This window comes from Danio rerio, chromosome 4 (genome assembly GCF_052040795.2).
Source record: "Danio rerio strain M-AB ecotype USA chromosome 4, GRCz13ab, whole genome shotgun sequence".
NCBI lineage: Eukaryota > Metazoa > Chordata > Actinopteri > Cypriniformes > Danionidae > Danio > Danio rerio.
This window is the reverse complement of record NC_141024.2, coordinates 54599840-54620000: the sequence shown is the minus strand read 5'-3', so window position 1 is coordinate 54620000 and position 20161 is coordinate 54599840. Positions and strand designations below refer to the sequence as shown.

The following is a 20161-nucleotide window of genomic DNA, read 5'->3' as shown; positions in this document are numbered from 1 at the left end:
TAATGCCCTGTAAAACAACTGCAAGGGCTGGTCCGGGATTTGAACCCGGGACCTCTCGCACCCTAAGCGAGAATCATACCCCTAGACCAACGAGCCACAAAAGCTTGAATATTTCACAAGACATCTGAAGCTACAGATGGTCAGAAATCCTTATCTAACAAACATTGAAGCAGGGCTTTTGCTTCATTTGGACCCAGGACTTCTGCAATGGTTCGTCCAGGATTTGAAAACGGGACCTCTCGCACCTTATGCGAGAATCAAGCCCGTAGACCAACTGCAACAGCCACTTTACATGACAACACTATCTGCTGACAAACCGGCATTCTCAGAAAAAAAGGCCTCTGTGTAAGCCACAACGCCCTTACAAAACAAAAGACAACTGTAAGGGTTCAATTAAAATTTGAACCTAGGATTTCTCATGGCATGAACGAGAATCAAACTCCTAGAACAGCAAGCCACTATGCAAGAAATATTTTATGTGGCGACACTATCTGCTGACAAACTGGAATTCTTCGAAAAACGTTTTTTATGAAAGCATTAATGCCCTGTAAAACAACAGAATAACTGCAAGAACTCGTCTGGGATTTAAATCTGGTGCCTCTCATACCCAAAGCGAGATTCATACCCCTAGACCAACGAGCCACAAAAGTTTGAATATTTCACAAGACATCAGAAGCAACAGATGGTCAGAAATCCTTATCTAACAAACCTTGAAGCAGGGCTTTTGCTTCATTTGGACCCGGGACTTCTGCAATGGTTCGTCCAGGATTTGAAAACGGGAGCTCTCGCACCTTGTGCGAGAATTATGCCCGTAGACCAACGAGCAACTGCAAAACAGCCACTTTACATGGCAACACTATCTGCTGACAAACCGGCATTCTCAGAAAAAAGGCCTCTGTGTAAGCCACAACGCCCTTACAAAACAAAAGACAACTGTAAGGGTTCAACTGAAATTTGAACCTAGGATTTCTCATGGCATGAACGAGAATCAAACTCCTAGACCAGCAAGCCACTATGCAAAGGATTGTTTTATGTGGCGACACTATCTGCTGACAAACTGGAATTCTTCGAAAGACATTTTAATGAAAGACATAGTGCCCTGTAAAACACATAACACCTGTAAGGGCTCGTCCGGGATTTGAACCCGGGACCTCTCAGACCCGAAGCCAGAATCATACCCCTAGACCAACGAGCCACTGCAAAACAGTAACTTTACATGTCAACACTATCAGCTGACGAACAGGCATTCTCAGAAAAAAGGCCTCTGTGTAAGCCACAACGCCCTTACAAAACAGCAGACAACTGTAAGGGCTCAACCGAAATTTGTATCTGGGATTTCTCACGGCATGAACGAGAATCATAGTCCTAGACAACCAAACCACTATGCAAAGGAATGCTTTATGTGCCGACACTATCTGCTGACAAACTGGAATTCTTCGAAAAACGTTTTTTATGAAAGCCATAATGCCCTGGAAAACAAAAGAATAACTGCAAGGGCTCATCCGGGATCTGAACCCGGGACCTCTCGCACCCTAAGCGAGAATCATACCCCTAGACCAACGAGCCACAAAAGCTTGAATATTTTACAAGACATCAGAAGGAACAGATGGTCAGAAATCCTTATCTAACAAACATTGAAGCAAGGCTTTTGCTTCATTTGGACCCGGGACTTCTGCAATGGTTCGTCCAGGATTTGAAAACGAGACCTCTCGCATCTTAAGCGAGAATCATGCCCGTAGACCAACGAGCAACTGCAAAACAGCCACTTTACATGGCAAAACTATCTGCTGATGAACTGGCATTCTCAGAAAAAAGGCCTCTGTGTAAGCCAGTAGACCTTACAAAACAGCAGACAAATGTAAGGGCTCAACCGAAATTTGAATCTGGGATTTCTCATCGCATGAACGAAAATCATACTCCTAGACCAGCAAGCCACTATGCAAAGGAATGTTTTATGTGGCGACACTATCTGCTGACAAACTGGAATTCTTCGAAAGACATTTTAATGAAAGTCATAGTGCCCTGTAAAACACATGACACCTGCAAGGGCTCGTCCGGGATTTGAACCCGGGACCTCTCACACCCAAAGCGAGAATCATGCCCCTAGACCAACGAGCCACTACTGTGATAAAAGTTCACATGGCGTCAGAAGCATCAGATAGTCAGAAAACTTTCTCGGACGAATCAAGGGCACCCTAAGCCAGAATCATACCCCTAGACCAACGAGCCACTGCAAAACAGTAACTTTACATGGCAACACTATCTGCTGACAAACCGGCATTCTCAGAAAAAGGCCTCTGTGTAAGCCACAACGCCCTTACAAAACAAAAGACAACTGTAAGGGTTCAACTGAAATTTGAACCTAGGATTTCTCATGGCATGAACGAGAATCAAACTCCTAGACCAGCAAGCCACTATGCAAAGGATTGTTTTATGTGGCGACACTATCTGCTGACAAACTGGAATTCTTCGAAAGACATTTTAATGAAAGACATAGTGCCCTGTAAAACACATAACACCTGTAAGGGCTCGTCCGGGATTTGAACCCGGGACCTCTCACACCCGAAGCGAGAATCATACCCCTAGACCAACGAGCCACTGCACAACAGTAACTTTATATGTCAACACTATCAGCTGACGAACAGGCATTCTCAGAAAAAAGGCCTCTGTGTAAGCCACAACGCCCTTACAAAACAGCAGACAACTGTAAGGGCTCAACCGAAATTTGTATCTGGGATTTCTCACGGCATGAACGAGAAACATAGTCCTAGACAACCAAACCACTATGCAAAGGAATGCTTTATGTGCCGACACTATCTGCTGACAAACTAGAATTCTTCGAAAAACGTTTTTTATGAAAGCCATAATGCCCTGGAAAACAAAAGAATAACTGCAAGGGCTCGTCCGGGATCTGAACCCGGGACCTCTCGCACCCTAAGCGAGAATCATACCCCTAGACCAACGAGCCACAAAAGCTTGAATATTTTACAAGACATCAGAAGGAACAGATGGTCAGAAATCCTTATCTAACAAACATTGAAGCAGGGCTTTTGCTTCATTTGGACCCGGGACTTCTTCAATGGTTCGTCCAGGATTTGAAAACGAGACCTCTCGCATCTTAAGCGAGAATCATGCCCGTAGACCAACGAGCAACTGCAAAACAGCCACTTTACATGGCAAAACTATCTGCTGATGAACTGGCATTCTCAGAAAAAAGGCCTCTGTGTAAGCCCGTAGACCTTACAAAACAGCAGACAAATGTAAGGGCTCAACCGAAATTTGAATCTGGGATTTCTCATTGCATGAACGAAAATCATACTCCTAGACCAGCAAGCCACTATGCAAAGGAATGTTTTATGTGGCGACACTATCTGCTGACAAACTGGAATTCTTCGAAAGACATTTTAATGAAAGTCATAGTGCCCTGTAAAACACATGACACCTGCAAGGGCTCGTCCGGGATTTGAACCCGGGACCTCTCACACCCAAAGCGAGAATCATGCCCCTAGACCAACGAGCCACTACTGTGATAAAAGTTCACATGGCGTCAGAAGCATCAGATAGTCAGAAAACTTTCTCGGACGAATCAAGGGCACCCTAAGCCAGAATCATACCCCTAGACCAACGAGCCACTGCAAAACAGTAACTTTACATGGCAACACTATCTGCTGACAAACCGGCATTCTCAGAAAAAGGCCTCTGTGTAAGCCACAACGCCCTTACAAAACAAAAGACTACTGTAAGGGTTCAACTGAAATTTGAACCTAGGATTTCTCATGGCATGAACGAGAATCATACTCCTAGACCAGCAAGCCACTATGCAAGAAATATTTTATGTGGCGACACTATCTGCTGACAAATTGGAATTCTTTGAAAGACGTTTTTACGAAAGATATAATGCCCTGTAAAACACAGTACACCTGCAAAGGCTCATCCGAGAATTGAACCCAGGTCCTCTCGCAATCGAAGCGAGAATCATACAGATAGACCAATGAACCACTAAATTGAGAGAATTTCACAAGGCGTCAGATAGTCAGAAATCTTTCCCTAACGAATCAAGGGCACCCTAAGTGAGAATCATACCCCTAGACGACCGAGCCACTGCAAAACAGCAACTTTATATGGCAACACTATCTGCTGACGAACTGGCATTCTCAGAAAAAAGGCCTCTGTGTAAGCCACAACGACCTTACAAAATAGCAGACAACTGTAAGGGCTCAACCGAAATTTGAATCTGGGATTTTTCATTGCATGAACGAAAATCATACTCCTAGACCAGCAAGCCACTATGCAAAGGAATGTTTTCTGTGGCGACACTATCTGCTGACAAACTGGAATTCTTCGAAAAATGTTTTTTATGAAAGCCATAATGCCCTGTAAAACAACTGCAAGGGCTCGTCCGGGATTTGAACCCGGGACCTCTCGCACCCTAAGCGAGAATCATACCCCTAGACCATCGAGCCACAGAAGCTTGAATATTTCACAAGACATCTGAAGCAACAGATGGTCAGAAATCCTTATCTAACAAACATTGAAGCAGGGCTTTTGCTTCATTTGGACCCAGGACTTCTGCAATGGTTCGTCCAGGATTTGAAAACGGGACCTCTCGCACCTTATGCGAGAATCAAGCCCGTAGACCAACGAGCAACTGCAACAGCCACTTTACATGGCAAAACTATCTGCTGACAAACCGGCATTCTCAGAAAAAAAGGCCTCTGTGTAAGCCACAACGCCCTTACAAAACAAAAGACAACTGTAAGGGTTCAATTAAAATTTGAACCTAGGATTTCTCATGGCATGAACGAGAATCAAACTCCTAGAACAGCAAGCCACTATGCAAGAAATATTTTATGTGGCGACACTATCTGCTGACAAACTGGAATTCTTCGAAAAACGTTTTTTATGAAAGCATTAATGCCCTGTAAAACAACAGAATAACTGCAAGAACTCGTCTGGGATTTAAATCTGGTGCCTCTCATACCCAAAGCGAGATTCATACCCCTAGACCAACGAGCCACAAAAGTTTGAATATTTCACAAGACATCAGAAGCAACAGATGGTCAGAAATCCTTATCTAACAAACATTGAAGCAGGGCTTTTGCTTCATTTGGACCCGGGACTTCTGCAATGGTTCGTCCAGGATTTGAAAACGGGAACTCTCGCACCTTATGCGAGAATTATGCCCGTAGACCAACGAGCAACTGCAAAACAGCCACTTTACATGGCAACACTATCTGCTGACAAACCGGCATTCTCAGAAAAAAGGCCTCTGTGTAAGCCACAACGCCCTTACAAAACAAAAGACAACTGTAAGGGTTCAACTGAAATTTGAACCTAGGATTTCTCATGGCATGAACGAGAATCAAACTCCTAGACCAGCAAGCCACTATGCAAAGGATTGTTTTATGTGGCGACACTATCTGCTGACAAAGTGGAATTCTTCGAAAGACATTTTAATGAAAGACATAGTGCCCTGTAAAACACATAACACCTGTAAGGGCTCGTCCGGGATTTGAACCCGGGACCTCTCAGACCCGAAGCGAGAATCATACCCCTAGACCAACGAGCCACTGCAAACCAGTAATTTTACATGTCAACACTATCAGCTGACGAACAGGCATTCTCAGAAAAAAGGCCTCTGTGTAAGCCACAACGCCCTTACAAAACAGCAGACAACTGTAAGGGCTCAACCGAAATTTGTATCTGGGATTTCTCACGGCATGAACGAGAATCATAGTCCTAGACAACCAAACCACTATGCAAAGGAATGCTTTATGTGCCGACACTATCTGCTGACAAACTGGAATTCTTCGAAAAACGTTTTTTATGAAAGCCATAATGCCCTGGAAAACAAAAGAATAACTGCAAGGGCTCGTCCGGGATCTGAACCCGGGACCTCTCGCACCCTAAGCGAGAATCATACCCCTAGACCAACGAGCCACAAAAGCTTGAATATTTTACAAGACATCAGAAGGAACAGATGGTCAGAAATCCTTATCTAACAAACATTGAAGCAGGGCTTTTGCTTCATTTGGACCCGGGACTTCTGCAATGGTTCGTCCAGGATTTGAAAACGAGACCTCTCGCATCTTAAGCGAGAATCATGCCCGTAGACCAACGAGCAACTGCAAAACAGCCACTTTACATGGCAAAACTATCTGCTGATGAACTGGCATTCTCAGAAAAAAGGCCTCTGTGTAAGCCAGTAGACCTTACAAAACAGCAGACAAATGTAAGGGCTCAACCGAAATTTGAATCTGGGATTTCTCATTGCATGAACGAAAATCATACTCCTAGACCAGCAAGCCACTATGCAAAGGAATGTTTTATGTGGCGACACTATCTGCTGACAAACTGGAATTCTTCGAAAGACATTTTAATGAAAGTCATAGTGCCCTGTAAAACACATGACACCTGCAAGGGCTCGTCCGGGATTTGAACCTGGGACCTCTCACACCCAAAGCGAGAATCATGCCCCTAGACCAACAAGCCACTACTGTGATAAAAGTTCACATGGCGTCAGAAGCATCAGATAGTCAGAAAACTTTCTCGGACGAATCAAGGGCACCCTAAGCCAGAATCATACCCCTAGACCAACGAGCCACTGCAAAACAGTAACTTTACATGGCAACACTATCTGCTGACAAACCGGCATTCTCAGAAAAAGGCCTCTGTGTAAGCCACAACGCCCTTACAAAACAAAAGACTACTGTAAGGGTTCAACTGAAATTTGAACCTAGGATTTCTCATGGCATGAACGAGAATCATACTCCTAGACCAGCAAGCCACTATGCAAAGGAATGTTTTATGTGGCGACACTATCTGCTGACAAACTGGAATTCTTCGAAAAATGTTTTTTATGAAAGCCATAATGCCCTGTAAAACAACTGCAAGGGCTCGTCCGGGATTTGAACCCGGGACCTCTCGCACCCTAAGCGAGAATCATACCCCTAGACCAAAAAGCCACAAAAGCTTGAATATTTCACAAGACATCTGAAGCAACAGATGGTCAGAAATCCTTATCTAACAAACCTTGAAGCAGGGCTTTTGCTTCATTTGGACCCGGGACTTCTGCAATGGTTCGTCCAGGATTTGAAAACGGGAGCTCTCGCACCTTATGCGAGAATTATGCCCGTAGACCAACGAGCAACTGCAAAACAGCCACTTTACATGGCAAAACTATCTGCTGACAAACCGGCATTCTCAGAAAAAAGGCCTCTGTGTAAGCCACAACGCCCTTACAAAACAAAAGACAACTGTAAGGGTTCAACTGAAATTTGAACCTAGGATTTCTCATGGCATGAACGAGAATCAAACTCCTAGACCAGCAAGCCACTATGCAAAGGATTGTTTTATGTGGCGACACTATCTGCTGACAAACTGGAATTCTTCGAAAGACATTTTAATGAAAGACATAGTGCCCTGTAAAACACATAACACCTGTAAGGGCTCGTCCGGGATTTGAACCCGGGACCTCTCACACCCGAAGCGAGAATCATACCCCTAGACCAACGAGCCACTGCAAAACAGTAACTTTATATGTCAACACTATCAGCTGACGAACAGGCATTCTCAGAAAAAAGGCCTCTGTGTAAGCCACAACGCCCTTACAAAACAGCAGACAACTGTAAGGGCTCAACCGAAATTTGTATCTGGGATTTCTCACGGCATGAACGAGAAACATAGTCCTAGACAACCAAACCACTATGCAAAGGAATGCTTTATGTGCCGACACTATCTGCTGACAAACTAGAATTCTTCGAAAAACGTTTTTTATGAAAGCCATAATGCCCTGGAAAACAAAAGAATAACTGCAAGGGCTCGTCCGGGATCTGAACCCGGGACCTCTCGCACCCTAAGCGAGAATCATACCCCTAGACCAACGAGCCACATAAGCTTGAATATTTTACAAGACATCAGAAGGAACAGATGGTCAGAAATCCTTATCTAACAAACATTGAAGCAGGGCTTTTGCTTCATTTGGACCCGGGACTTCTGCAATGGTTCGTCCAGGATTTGAAAACGAGACCTCTCGCATCTTAAGCGAGAATCATGCCCGTAGACCAACGAGCAACTGCAAAACAGCCACTTTACATGGCAAAACTATCTGCTGATGAACTGGCATTCTCAGAAAAAAGGCCTCTGTGTAAGCCAGTAGACCTTACAAAACAGCAGACAAATGTAAGGGCTCAACCGAAATTTGAATCTGGGATTTCTCATTGCATGAACGAAAATCATACTCCTAGACCAGCAAGCCACTATGCAAAGGAATGTTTTATGTGGCGACACTATCTGCTGACAAACTGGAATTCTTCGAAAAATGTTTTTTATGAAAGCCATAATGCCCTGTAAAACAACTGCAAGGGCTCGTCCGGGATTTGAACCCGGGACCTCTCGCACCCTAAGCGACAATCATACCCCTAGACCAACAAGCCACAAAAGCTTGAATATTTCACAAGACATCTGAAGCAACAGATGGTCAGAAATCCTTATCTAACAAACATTGAAGCAGGGCTTTTGCTTCATTTGGACCCAGGACTTCTGCAATGGTTCGTCCAGGATTTGAAAACGGGACCTCTCGCACCTTATGCGAGAATCAAGCCCGTAGACCAACGAGCAACTGCAAAACAGCCACTTTACATGGCAACACTATCTGCTGACAAACCGGCATTCTCAGAAAAAAAGGCCTCTGTGTAAGCCACAACGCCCTTACAAAACAAAAGACAACTGTAAGGGTTCAACTGAAATTTGAACCTAGGATTTCTCATGGCATGAACGAGAATCAAACTCCTAGAACAGCAAGCCACTATGCAAGAAATATTTTATGTGGCGACACTATCTGCTGACAAACTGGAATTCTTCGAAAAACGTTTTTTATGAAAGCCATAATGCCCTGGAAAACAAAAGAATAACTGCAAGGGCTCGTCCGGGATCTGAACCCGGGACCTCTCGCACCCTAAGCGAGAATCATACCCCTAGACCAACGAGCCACAAAAGCTTGAATATTTTACAAGACATCAGAAGGAACAGATGGTCAGAAATCCTTATCTAACAAACATTGAAGCAGGGCTTTTGCTTCATTTGGACCCGGGACTTCTGCAATGGTTCGTCCAGGATTTGAAAACGAGACCTCTCGCATCTTAAGCGAGAATCATGCCCGTAGACCAACGAGCAACTGCAAAACAGCCACTTTACATGGCAACACTATCTGCTGACAAACCGGCATTCTCAGAAAAAAGGCCTCTGTGTAAGCCACAACGCCCTTACAAAACAAAAGACAACTGTAAGGGTTCAACTGAAATTTGAACCTAGGATTTCTCATGGCATGAACGAGAATCAAACTCCTAGAACAGCAAGCCACTATGCAAGAAATATTTTATGTGGCGACACTATCTGCTGACAAATTGGAAATCTTTGAAAGACGTTTTTCCGAAAGACATAATGCCCTGTAAAACACAGTACACCTGCAAGGGCTAATCCAGGAACTGAACCCGGGTCCTCTCGCAACCGAAGCGAGAATCATACCCATAGACCAATGAGCCACTAAATTGAGAGAATTTCACAAGACGTCAGATGGTCAGAAATCTTTCTCTAACGAATCAAGGGCACCCTAAGTGAGAATCATACCCCTAGACCACCGAGCCACTGCAAAACAGCAACTTTATATGGCAACACTATCTGCTGACAAACTGGCATTCTCAGAAAAAAGGCCTCTGTGTAAGCCACAACAACCTTACAAAACAGCAGACAAGTGTAAGGGCTCAACCGAAATCTGAATCTGGGATTTCTCATTGCATGAACGAAAATCATACGCCTAGACCAGCAAGCCACTATGCAAAGGAATGTTTTATGTGGCGACACTATCTGCTGACAAACTGGAATTCTTCGAAAGACATTTTAATGAAAGACATAGTGCCCTGTAAAACACATAACACCTGTAAGGGCTCGTCCGGGATTTGAACCCGGGACCTCTCACACCCGAAGCGAGAATCATACCCCTAGACCAACGAGCCACTGCAAAACAGTAACTTTATATGTCAACACTATCAGCTGACGAACAGGCATTCTCAGAAAAAAGGCCTCTGTGTAAGCCACAACGCCCTTACAAAACAGCAGACAACTGTAAGGGCTCAACCGAAATTTGTATCTGGGATTTCTCACGGCATGAACGAGAATCATAGTCCTAGACAACCAAACCACTATGCAAAGGAATGCTTTATGTGCCGACACTATCTGCTGACAAACTGGAATTCTTCGAAAAACGTTTTTTATGAAAGCCATAATGCCCTGGAAAACAAAAGAATAACTGCAAGGGCTCGTCCGGGATCTGAACCCGGGACCTCTCGCACCCTAAGCGAGAATCATACCCCTAGACCAACGAGCCACAAAAGCTTGAATATTTTACAAGACATCAGAAGGAACAGATGGTCAGAAATCCTTATCTAACAAACATTGAAGCAGGGCTTTTGCTTCATTTGGACCCGGGACTTCTGCAATGGTTCGTCCAGGATTTGAAAACGAGACCTCTCGCATCTTAAGCGAGAATCATGCCCGTAGACCAACGAGCAACTGCAAAACAGCTACTTTACATGGCAAAACTATCTGCTGATGAACTGGCATTCTCAGAAAAAAGGCCTCTGTGTAAGCCCGTAGACCTTACAAAACAGCAGACAAATGTAAGGGCTCAACCGAAATTTGAATCTGGGATTTCTCATTGCATGAACGAAAATCATACTCCTAGACCAGCAAGCCACTATGCAAAGGAATGTTTTATGTGGCGACACTATCTGCTGACAAACTGGAACTCTTCGAAAGACATTTTAATGAAAGTCATAGTGCCCTGTAAAACACATGACACCTGCAAGGGCTCGTCCGGGATTTGAACCCGGGATCTCTCACACCCAAAGCGAGAATCATGCCCCTAGAGCAACGAGCCACTACTGTGATAAAAGTTCACATGGCGTCAGAAGCATCAGATAGTCAGAAAACTTTCTCGGACGAATCAAGGGCACCCTAAGCCAGAATCATACCCCTAGACCAACGAGCCACTGCAAAACAGTAACTTTACATGGCAACACTATCTGCTGACAAACCGGCATTCTCAGAAAAAGGCCTCTGTGTAAGCCACAACGCCCTTACAAAACAAAAGACTACTGTAAGGGTTCAACTGAAATTTGAACTTAGGATTTCTCATGGCATGAACGAGAATCATACTCCTAGACCAGCAAGCCACTATGCAAGAAATATTTTATGTGGCGACACTATCTGCTGACAAATTGGAATTCTTTGAAAGACGTTTTTACTAAAGATATAATGCCCTGTAAAACACAGTACACCTGCAAAGGCTCATCCGAGAATTGATCCCGGGTCCTCTCGCAATCGAAGCGAGAATCATACAGATAGACCAATGAACCACTAAATTGAGAGAATTTCACAATGCGTCAGATAGTCAGAAATCTTTCCCTAACGAATCAAGGGCACCCTAAGTGAGAATCATACCCCTAGACGACCGAGCCACTGCAAAACAGCAACTTTATATGGCAACACTATCTGCTGACGAACTGGCATTCTCAGAAAAAAGGCCTCTGTGTAAGCCACAACGACCTTACAAAACAGCAGACAAGTGTAAGGGCTCAACCGAAATTTGAATCTGGGATTTTTCATTGCATGAACGAAAATCATACTCCTAGACCAGCAAGCCACTATGCAAAGGAATGTTTTATGTGGCGACACTATCTGCTGACAAACTGGAATTCTTCGAAAGACATTTTAATGATAGACATAGTGCCCTATAAAACACACAACATCTGCAAGGGCTCGTCCGGGATTTGAAACCAGGACCTTTCACACCCAATGCGCGAATCATACCCCTAGACGAACGAGCCACTAAATTGAATTTATTTCACATGGTGTCAGAAGCATCAGATAGTCAGAAAACTTTCTCTAACGAATCAAGGGCACCCTAAGCGAGAATCATACCCCTAGATCAACGAGCCACTGCAAAACAGCAACTTTATATGGCAACACTATCAGCTGACGAACTGGCATTCTCAGAAAAAAGGCCTCTGTGTAAGCCACAATGCCCTTACAAAACAGCAGACAACTGTAAGGGCTCAACCGAAATTTGAATCTGGGATTTCTCACAGCATGAACGAGAATCATAGTCCTAGACAACCAAACCACTATGCAAAGGAATGTTTTATGCGCCGACACTATCTGCTGACAAACTGGAATTCTTCGAAATACATTTTTTTGTCTTTATTTTAACAAAACAAAAAAGAACAGAACAATGAAAACAGCTTACAACCAAGAAATTTCTTAGCATCACAGCACATAATGAAAATCAAAATCAAAAAGAAGACATAAAAATACAGAGTAATAATAAAAATAGAAAAGTACATAAATTAACCAAAGTTTATGGTGATCTAAGGTTTTGCAAAAATGTACCTGAAATCCTAGGACCTACATATTCAAGCAACGGAGTCCAGATCTGATAAAAAGTGTTTTTCTATGGAGAGAGATTAGACTCAATAATAATTCACGCAAAAGACACGATGTACACATGCGTAGCCAAATTCACATGCGTAAAATATTTATTTATACTCACAAAAACAATTCACATGCACAAAATAAAAATACATTTTCATAAAATACATTTCACAAATGCAAAACACCATTTGCAAATATATAAGAGTGTACAAAAAGTTTTGAATGTTTAAAATTCACGAGTTCATCCTGAATGAGAATGTGCAAATCCTCTCTCACGTACGACTCACCCTGAATACGAGTGTGTGCATTTTTGAGACTTTCCTATCAGCACACACCTCCCACGTGAGTCACTCGTGCCCTGTAGCCAATAAGATGCGAGCTTACTGTTCAACCAATCACAACTCCCTGAGAACGTGGGAATGACCGAAGCGCTTCACTGTGCGCTCCATTTGCGCAGTCTGACCTAATTAACGGAGATGATCCTCTAAGAAGAAGAATACTCCTCTATTTAGCATGGCAGGTGAAGAGCGGGATGCGCGGGTAAGTGGTTACTTGATTTCTATAGTGGTTTATGTATGCATGCAAAGATTAAGTATCAAACGTTTGTTAAAGCAATAGCTGCTGTTGTTTATAATGTAAACTTTATAACGTAAATTAAGTCCGTTATTAAGCCAATATGGCGAGTGAAGAACGGGATGGTCGTGTAAAATAGCATGGCTTCTGTCATGGTCGATTCTAGGATTGTCATTCAAGGAGGGCTCAGCTATAAATTTGATCGGGGACTAATTTGGGGGTGGAATCGATCGCGTACTAAAGTGAAGACCGGGAGAGCGTAATGCCGTTTTGGGTGTGGGTGGGTATGGGGGGTGGAGAGAGGAGATGATCGCCGACTGTAAGGAACGGGCGGGGTGGGGGTCGGCAGTGTTGATCGCGGACTATGAAGATAACAAATGATAAAAGGTATAATTGGTATTTGTCTTACAGGCACTGTCATCAGAAGTAGAAATAGCAGCAAAAGCTCTGATCGATGTATAAGCCAGCAAGGACATATTTAGTCAAGGACATGTTTCTCTGCCATGTTCTAAGATTATGGCATGCTCTACTTCAGTTTTCCAGTGGTAAACAGAGCTTTATAGAACATTTCTGTCCAAAATTTTAGGTGACACATTTATAACAATATTGCTAGCCCAAGAAGGCAACAGTAGTCCTGAATGTGATTCTCAATTGATTTTGCCATTAGGTGGGGGTGGGCGGCGTAAGCTGTCTATAATTCCCACAGATGCTGATGGATACTCAACTCGACTCCTAAAATCAGTGTCAAATAATGGAAAGAACATGCTGTTTGTAGTTCCATTACAGGAACAGCTTTCCACTGAACCATTACCTTATGATTCTGTGGAGTTTGCTAAGATGCCACAGTCCAGCTGTATGAAATGTGGTAAGAAAATACCACTGCCATTGCTGCCCTTACACATTGAAGAGTGTAAAGAAGCTGAGACAGTAAGTCATACAGTATTATGGTTTTATTTTTCTATCAATATTATTTATTTACAATGCCAATGCATTTTGATTACTTTTATTAGGAGTCTTCAAATGATGTGACCATTCTAGATGATGATGTAGACAAAAATGTAATCAAAACTGTTGACCAGCCAAGCCCACTTCACCCTAACTTAGAACCATCATTACAGGTCTTTGATCAAAGCCTATTTCTTGCATTTGGGTATACTCACTATATTTGAATATACCCAATTTGTGGTTCCATAAAGAATGTGTTTGAAGCTATTAAAAATTTGAGACTATTCTTAATATTTTAAAATCTTTTTATGGGGTAGAATATGTATGTTCTTCAACAAATTTTGCTACAAACATACATTGTTTAATTTATTTGTACTTTTTACAGATTTGTCCAATTTGCCAGATCTCTTTCCCAACTGATGTCTTGCCTTTTCATGCAAGCATGTGTGGTGAAGGGTAAAGTTATGCTAAAAATTGTAGGATGACATGCCTTTAATACTAAAGGATTAGTTTGCACAGTTTGTTTTGGTTGTATATATCTCGAGGGAGATGTACAAAGATCAGATGGAATGTAGGGTAAAAAATTAACAAAATAATTTTCTGGTGGACTGTCTTAAATTTAAATTAATGTGTTGGTTTCATAAACTGGGTCAGTAGTAGACATTATTAGATTTGATGTATGTAGCTTTTATAAGCCTTGCTTTGAGAAAATCATTACTGGTGACTTTTGACATTAATGACTATAAACAGTATGTCATTGTAAGTTACATCCAGACTTTGTCTGGCACTAGGGTCTAAGCCTTGTCTATGAAACTGGGCAAATGCTTTTAATATGCATGAAAATTTTTGAAGTGGCTTAATGAACAAAATTGAAATTGTTTGTGTCTTGCCTGTTTTAGAGAAAGGACTTTTGGTGACAATGATTCTTCATTCACTTTAAATACAGAAGAATTGCCAGGACCCTCAACTGCACAATCTTCAACATCCCTGTCTGCAGGTTAGACACAACACATTTTATTTTTTTTTAGTGCTGTTGTACTGTAAAATGATAAGTGCATCTTTATTCATTTATTCTTTCATCTTTTTTGTATTGTTATTCAACTATGCTTGTAAAATGGTATTTAGATAAATTGTTCATTTGATTTCAGAATGGAAAAATGAAATTGACCCATTCAAATCATCTCGAATGTTCTGTGATGAGTTGCTCTCCATCAATTCACACTGTCCATCTCTATCATTACTCATCAACCAGTTTGATACTATGGATGAACAAGATAGTACCCTGGTTTCATTTTAAAAATGAACAGTGCTAATTGGTCCACTCCATTGAAATATAGATTGACTGGTACTCCTTTTTTATTATTAAAATCATTTGAATCGATTATAGTCTGTACAGTTTGTGCAACGAACTTGCTTCATTTTGTATTTTTTTTTAGGAGATGCAGCTGTTGGCAAGGGAGTTAACCGCCATATTTTGTCAATGATGATGCAAAAACTGAATTGAAAACTGAAGTTAATTTTCGTCAACACTGCCTGTAACCCTGACCTTTTTCTGTATGATTTTGTGCACTGTACTTGAGAAGCCTTTTGCACACCTGATAAGATGTAAAATGTTCATAACATTATCTTTCTATTTACTGGTGGGCAATGCAGATCGATGCTGACTGGTACCACCACAGTGCATACAGAGAAATTATTTGTTTAGAATTTTACAGATGTGATTTGATGTTTTATGTCTCTTTTGCTTTTGGGCTATTACAGATTTTATACAACTAGTACTATTAGTTAATTCTTACTGATTAGATTTTTTAGGTTCATCTACTACAGCCCTTTTTGAGGGGGAAAAAAACCACCCTGTACCTTCTGCATCTGCTGTACTACGGGACAGCAACCTGTTCCAGATGGCTGGCCGGATGATAGGCCATTCATTTTTGCATGGAGGTCCTAGTCTTTCTGGACTGAGCATACCTGTGGTCATATAATCAGCTCAGACCTTGTTTATTTTAAAATAATTTAATTCACAGGAATTAGAAAAATAAGAAAGTTACATTTCTTTTCTAATTCTCCCCAAAATTAAAGAACTTCAGTTAAAATGATTAATGATGTGTCTCCATCAAAAGAATTCCTGAGATTAAAAGTTGATACTGAGGAGAACTTGTCAATTTTGTGAAAGTAATTGAAAACACTGAGCATGTTTATACAATTGCATATACTCATGTACATGACTCATAACACATAATGTCGCGCAGATCATTAATTCTATTTTATTTACTTGTGTAAATATATATTTATTCACTTTTTAAATTAAATACAGTAATATTATTGACTAATATGAAAATGTTTATCTGATTTATGTACAATGCAGTTTTTACAGTAATATTTTTGTCTTTTAGTAGAAATATTATATGAGTGACTTGCTTTGTTTATCAAATAAAGTGTATCTAATTGGATTTGCATTTTAAACATTAAATAAAAGTTTAAAAGATAATATTTTTTGTTTCACATATTTAGGTTTTAGTTATAATACTCCCAAAATATTTTGGCAGAAATCCACAGATTTTTATCAATATTCTTCGCAGAAATAGCAAAAAACGTTGACAGATTCTTTCTGGCCCTACTCATGACTCATAATACGTAATGCATAATACAGAATGTCTCATGTCAATATCCATTTAAACCCTTTTTACAATAAACAAGTTAAATTTGGTGTAACTAAAACAAATTGTACACAGCATTACCTGGTTAACAACCTTTTATGCTTTGCAAAACATTCTTCATTTATAAATGCAGGTTTTTGGACCTTCTTTTTAAGTGTGACTTTGAGATTATTAGACTCATGAAAGGCCTAATAAAAGTATCCTCTTTCAATTTTTATTTTGCTCACCTATCATTGCTGGTTAGTAATAGTATATATATATATATATATATATATATATATATATATATATATATATATATATATATATATATTAGGGATGCACGATATATTGGCGGCCATATCGGTATCGGCCGATAAATGCTATTTTTAGGACTATCGTTATCGATTCGATGTCTAAATTCGGCTGATATCTTTAAGCCGATAAATTACGTAATTGTACAGACTTGCGCGCTGCGCACGCGTGGGCGGAACTTGTTCAGACTTGCCCGCTGCACTATAATGGATCTCTCTTCACACTGTTTATTCCTTCAAAGTCTGTAATTTCTTCAAGTTGTATTGCTGTGCGTTAATAAGTCAGTAAGTAACCATGTTCCTTATCATTGTAGATGTGTTTGATTGAGTGTCATTGTGTATTTTGCTTTAAATCGCCTCAGGAAAAATATTAACTATGTAAACCTTTCCAGCTCTGTCTCTTTGTTGTGTAGAGATAGCAGGGGATCTTAACTTATTACTCCAGGGCCGAATAATATTAGTTTCGTGATGAATTGCCTTCTCTTTTAGTTGCAGCCGGTGAATGAACGAGGACACATGTAACTTGGTCCAAAATATTTATTACTTTTCGTGTGGTACAACAAATCAGTCACCTAAAATAGTCTCATTGCCCAAAAACCGCTCCTCTCTCTCTCCCTCTCTCTCTACGCTTCACACACACACACACACCAAACTGCAACTGGACCCGCACATTTTACAACAAGTGTAAACAGTTGTTTGTAATCTGATTATTTGTTATTATCAACACGTTGCTTGTCATGTGTTGTTGATGTAAGATGTATTCAGTTTGATCGAAATATTCATATTGATTATGACGAGCGCGCGAGCTGTCACCGCGCACACACACACACTGTAGCACGGGGGAGATGTGAATCCAGTCATAGAGGCTCTCGACCAGCGGCTCATTCTGTCTTTATATTCAGCTCTGTTAGCCATAAAGTCAGCTCATTGCAGGTTTTGTATGAAAGTCTGACTCTGATGGCAACTCTTCCTCTACAGTTGAGTAAAACTCAGCGGTTTATCATAAACTTTTCATCGATCATTTTCCCCCCGCAATTGACAGCAAGAACGAGCGCAGACGCATCTGATTGACAAGCAGCAGCTACATGTTCGAAAGAATCTAAAACGCCAAATAGCATGAATCTGTGCCGCATTTTCTAAACGTACTATCTGTAAGCTATTTACTTGTACGGTGGCTCTGAACTGTCAAAACACCTCTAAAAAAGGCTTTTTCGTACATGACGTATTTGTACATGTGTACATCACTGTAACACGTTTTATTCAAGAACATTTGAGCTGGTTTCAGTCCTTAGTGCTTTCATTCTCATCTTATTTAAATATATTTAATTTGCTTGTTGAATAAATCATATTTTGTTATTTAACCTTCTTAATTTTATGCAACAGTCAAGTTGCATGTTAATTTGCTATGAAGAAAAGGAAGTAATGTATTTTTTGCATGCTGATTTATGTGAAATCTTGAATATAGGTCTATAATCACCTTGCAATTTTGAAGTTAAAGCTTTTTTGCTTTGAGTATAGACTATTTAGTTCATAAAAGAAGTTCAATCTTTTATGAAGTTTGCTGTATAAAAATATATCATTTTGAAATATTTATAAATATCGGCCTATACATATCGGTGCATCCCTATATATATATATATATATATATATATATATATATATATATATATATATATATATATATATATATAGGAACAATCAGAATGTTAATAATTAAATAACTTGTTACTCTTAAAATAATTTACCTTTAACACAATAAACCTAAAACTATAACCTACACACACACACCACTTGCAGACAGCACACAATATAATCTATCAGTGCACATGAGTAGTACAATATGTAATGCATATAAATAATATTTGGAATTTACAGATAGCTGAAGTCCTTCAGTAGTCTAATGAGTACTGGAATTAGCATGTAAGCTAACAAATCACTCATGTTCTCATTCACAATAGCAACACTGGGTTTCCCATACACTGATTTATTTGTAGTAATGTGGGAGTTTTCACATGAACATTTCTTTAAGGGAAACTAGTTGTCCATAGAAAGTTTAATTGTCTTCATGAAGAAAACTTGTTTATTTTCTAAAATATGTCCATCAAAATAAAAGTGTAGTGTTTTGAAACCAAAGTCTCCATTTGTACCCACAACACATCAAGAGTTTATCAAGTCAAAATCTCATAATCTGACAAAAATCTGATCTGTGGTAACTGGCAAATGGCATTGTGTAGTCTGAACAGGGCTTTATGGTGTCTGCATCAGTCTCTCACTGTCATTGCAAGTTCACACTGGCCGAGTTTAGGTGGACTTTCATTCACCAACATGTTTTGTGAAACTGCAGACAAAAGCCCAAAATTGGAGGCAAATCGGTGTTTGTTCAAGGGAGTGAAAATCAAACAATGTGAATAATCAAAAACACAATCTAAGGGTGTAGGACAGTTTACCCTGCATATCCCCAAACATTTTCTCCTCCCTAATCTTTCTAATTCTCTTTTCAGTGCCGACCATTTGATTGCAGTGTGCAATGTGCATAAATTTGGTTTTCAGTTCATAATAACTTGAAACACATATAGAGTTATTTTGCTTTCTTGCAGCCCTGTAGAAACTCTCACAACCTGGCACATCTTCACCCCTCTTCAGTTATTGAGTTAAAATCTTCAGGTTCAAAGGGTTTCATTCCAGTAACTTGAGATGTATTCAGGAGTTCACACTTGTCCCGAGATGCTATCCCATGCTATCCCAGGAAAGCCTTAAGCTCTGCTGGACAAGGCCTCATTTTTTCTCTCCATTGTGAAGCTTCATGTGATTGATGAGGCTTCTTTTATGTTTGAAGACCTTTCCACTCTCACTGCATCGAAAACGCTCGCCTGAGTGAATCTTCATGTGTTGCTTAATGGAGTCTTTGCATGAGAGACTCTTTCCACAATGATCACATGTAAACACTGTGGTTCCAGTATGACCATTCGTGTGATTCATGATTCTAGCTTTGGTTGTGAAGCTCTTTCCACACTGAGCACATGCAAACGGCTTCTGTTCGGTGTGAGTTATCATGTGGTGTTTGAGTGAGCCTTTATGTGGGAACCTTTTACCTTACCACACTCTGTGCATGTGTAAGGTTTCTCTCCAGTGTGAATCCTCATGTGGATGGTAAGGTTTTGTTTTTGAGAAAAACCTTTCCCACACTGTGTACAAATAAAGCTT

The 20161-nt window shown here is 40.7% G+C and overlaps 2 long non-coding RNA genes and 6 other non-coding genes across 8 annotated transcripts in view; 1 reads left to right on the top strand and 7 right to left on the bottom strand.

Annotated features, from left to right (window-relative positions):
• LOC148682168 (uncharacterized) overlaps positions 1–20161 on the bottom strand; it is a 283001-nt gene that overhangs the window by 162090 nt on the left and 100750 nt on the right. The gene's annotated exons all lie outside the window — the stretch shown is intronic.
• Positions 1–20161, top strand: part of LOC148682169 (uncharacterized) — a 204127-nt gene that overhangs the window by 138710 nt on the left and 45256 nt on the right. The gene's annotated exons all lie outside the window — the stretch shown is intronic.
• trnap-ugg (transfer RNA proline (anticodon UGG)) lies at positions 2047–2118 on the bottom strand. The gene has a single exon. It is a non-coding gene; the product is annotated as a tRNA-Pro (tRNA).
• On the bottom strand, positions 2526–2597 carry trnap-cgg (transfer RNA proline (anticodon CGG)). Its single transcript has one exon. It is a non-coding gene; the product is annotated as a tRNA-Pro (tRNA).
• Positions 3449–3520, bottom strand: trnap-ugg (transfer RNA proline (anticodon UGG)). Its single transcript has one exon. It is a non-coding gene; the product is annotated as a tRNA-Pro (tRNA).
• On the bottom strand, positions 5498–5569 carry trnap-cgg (transfer RNA proline (anticodon CGG)). The gene has a single exon. It is a non-coding gene; the product is annotated as a tRNA-Pro (tRNA).
• On the bottom strand, positions 7447–7518 carry trnap-cgg (transfer RNA proline (anticodon CGG)). The gene has a single exon. It is a non-coding gene; the product is annotated as a tRNA-Pro (tRNA).
• On the bottom strand, positions 9942–10013 carry trnap-cgg (transfer RNA proline (anticodon CGG)). Its single transcript has one exon. It is a non-coding gene; the product is annotated as a tRNA-Pro (tRNA).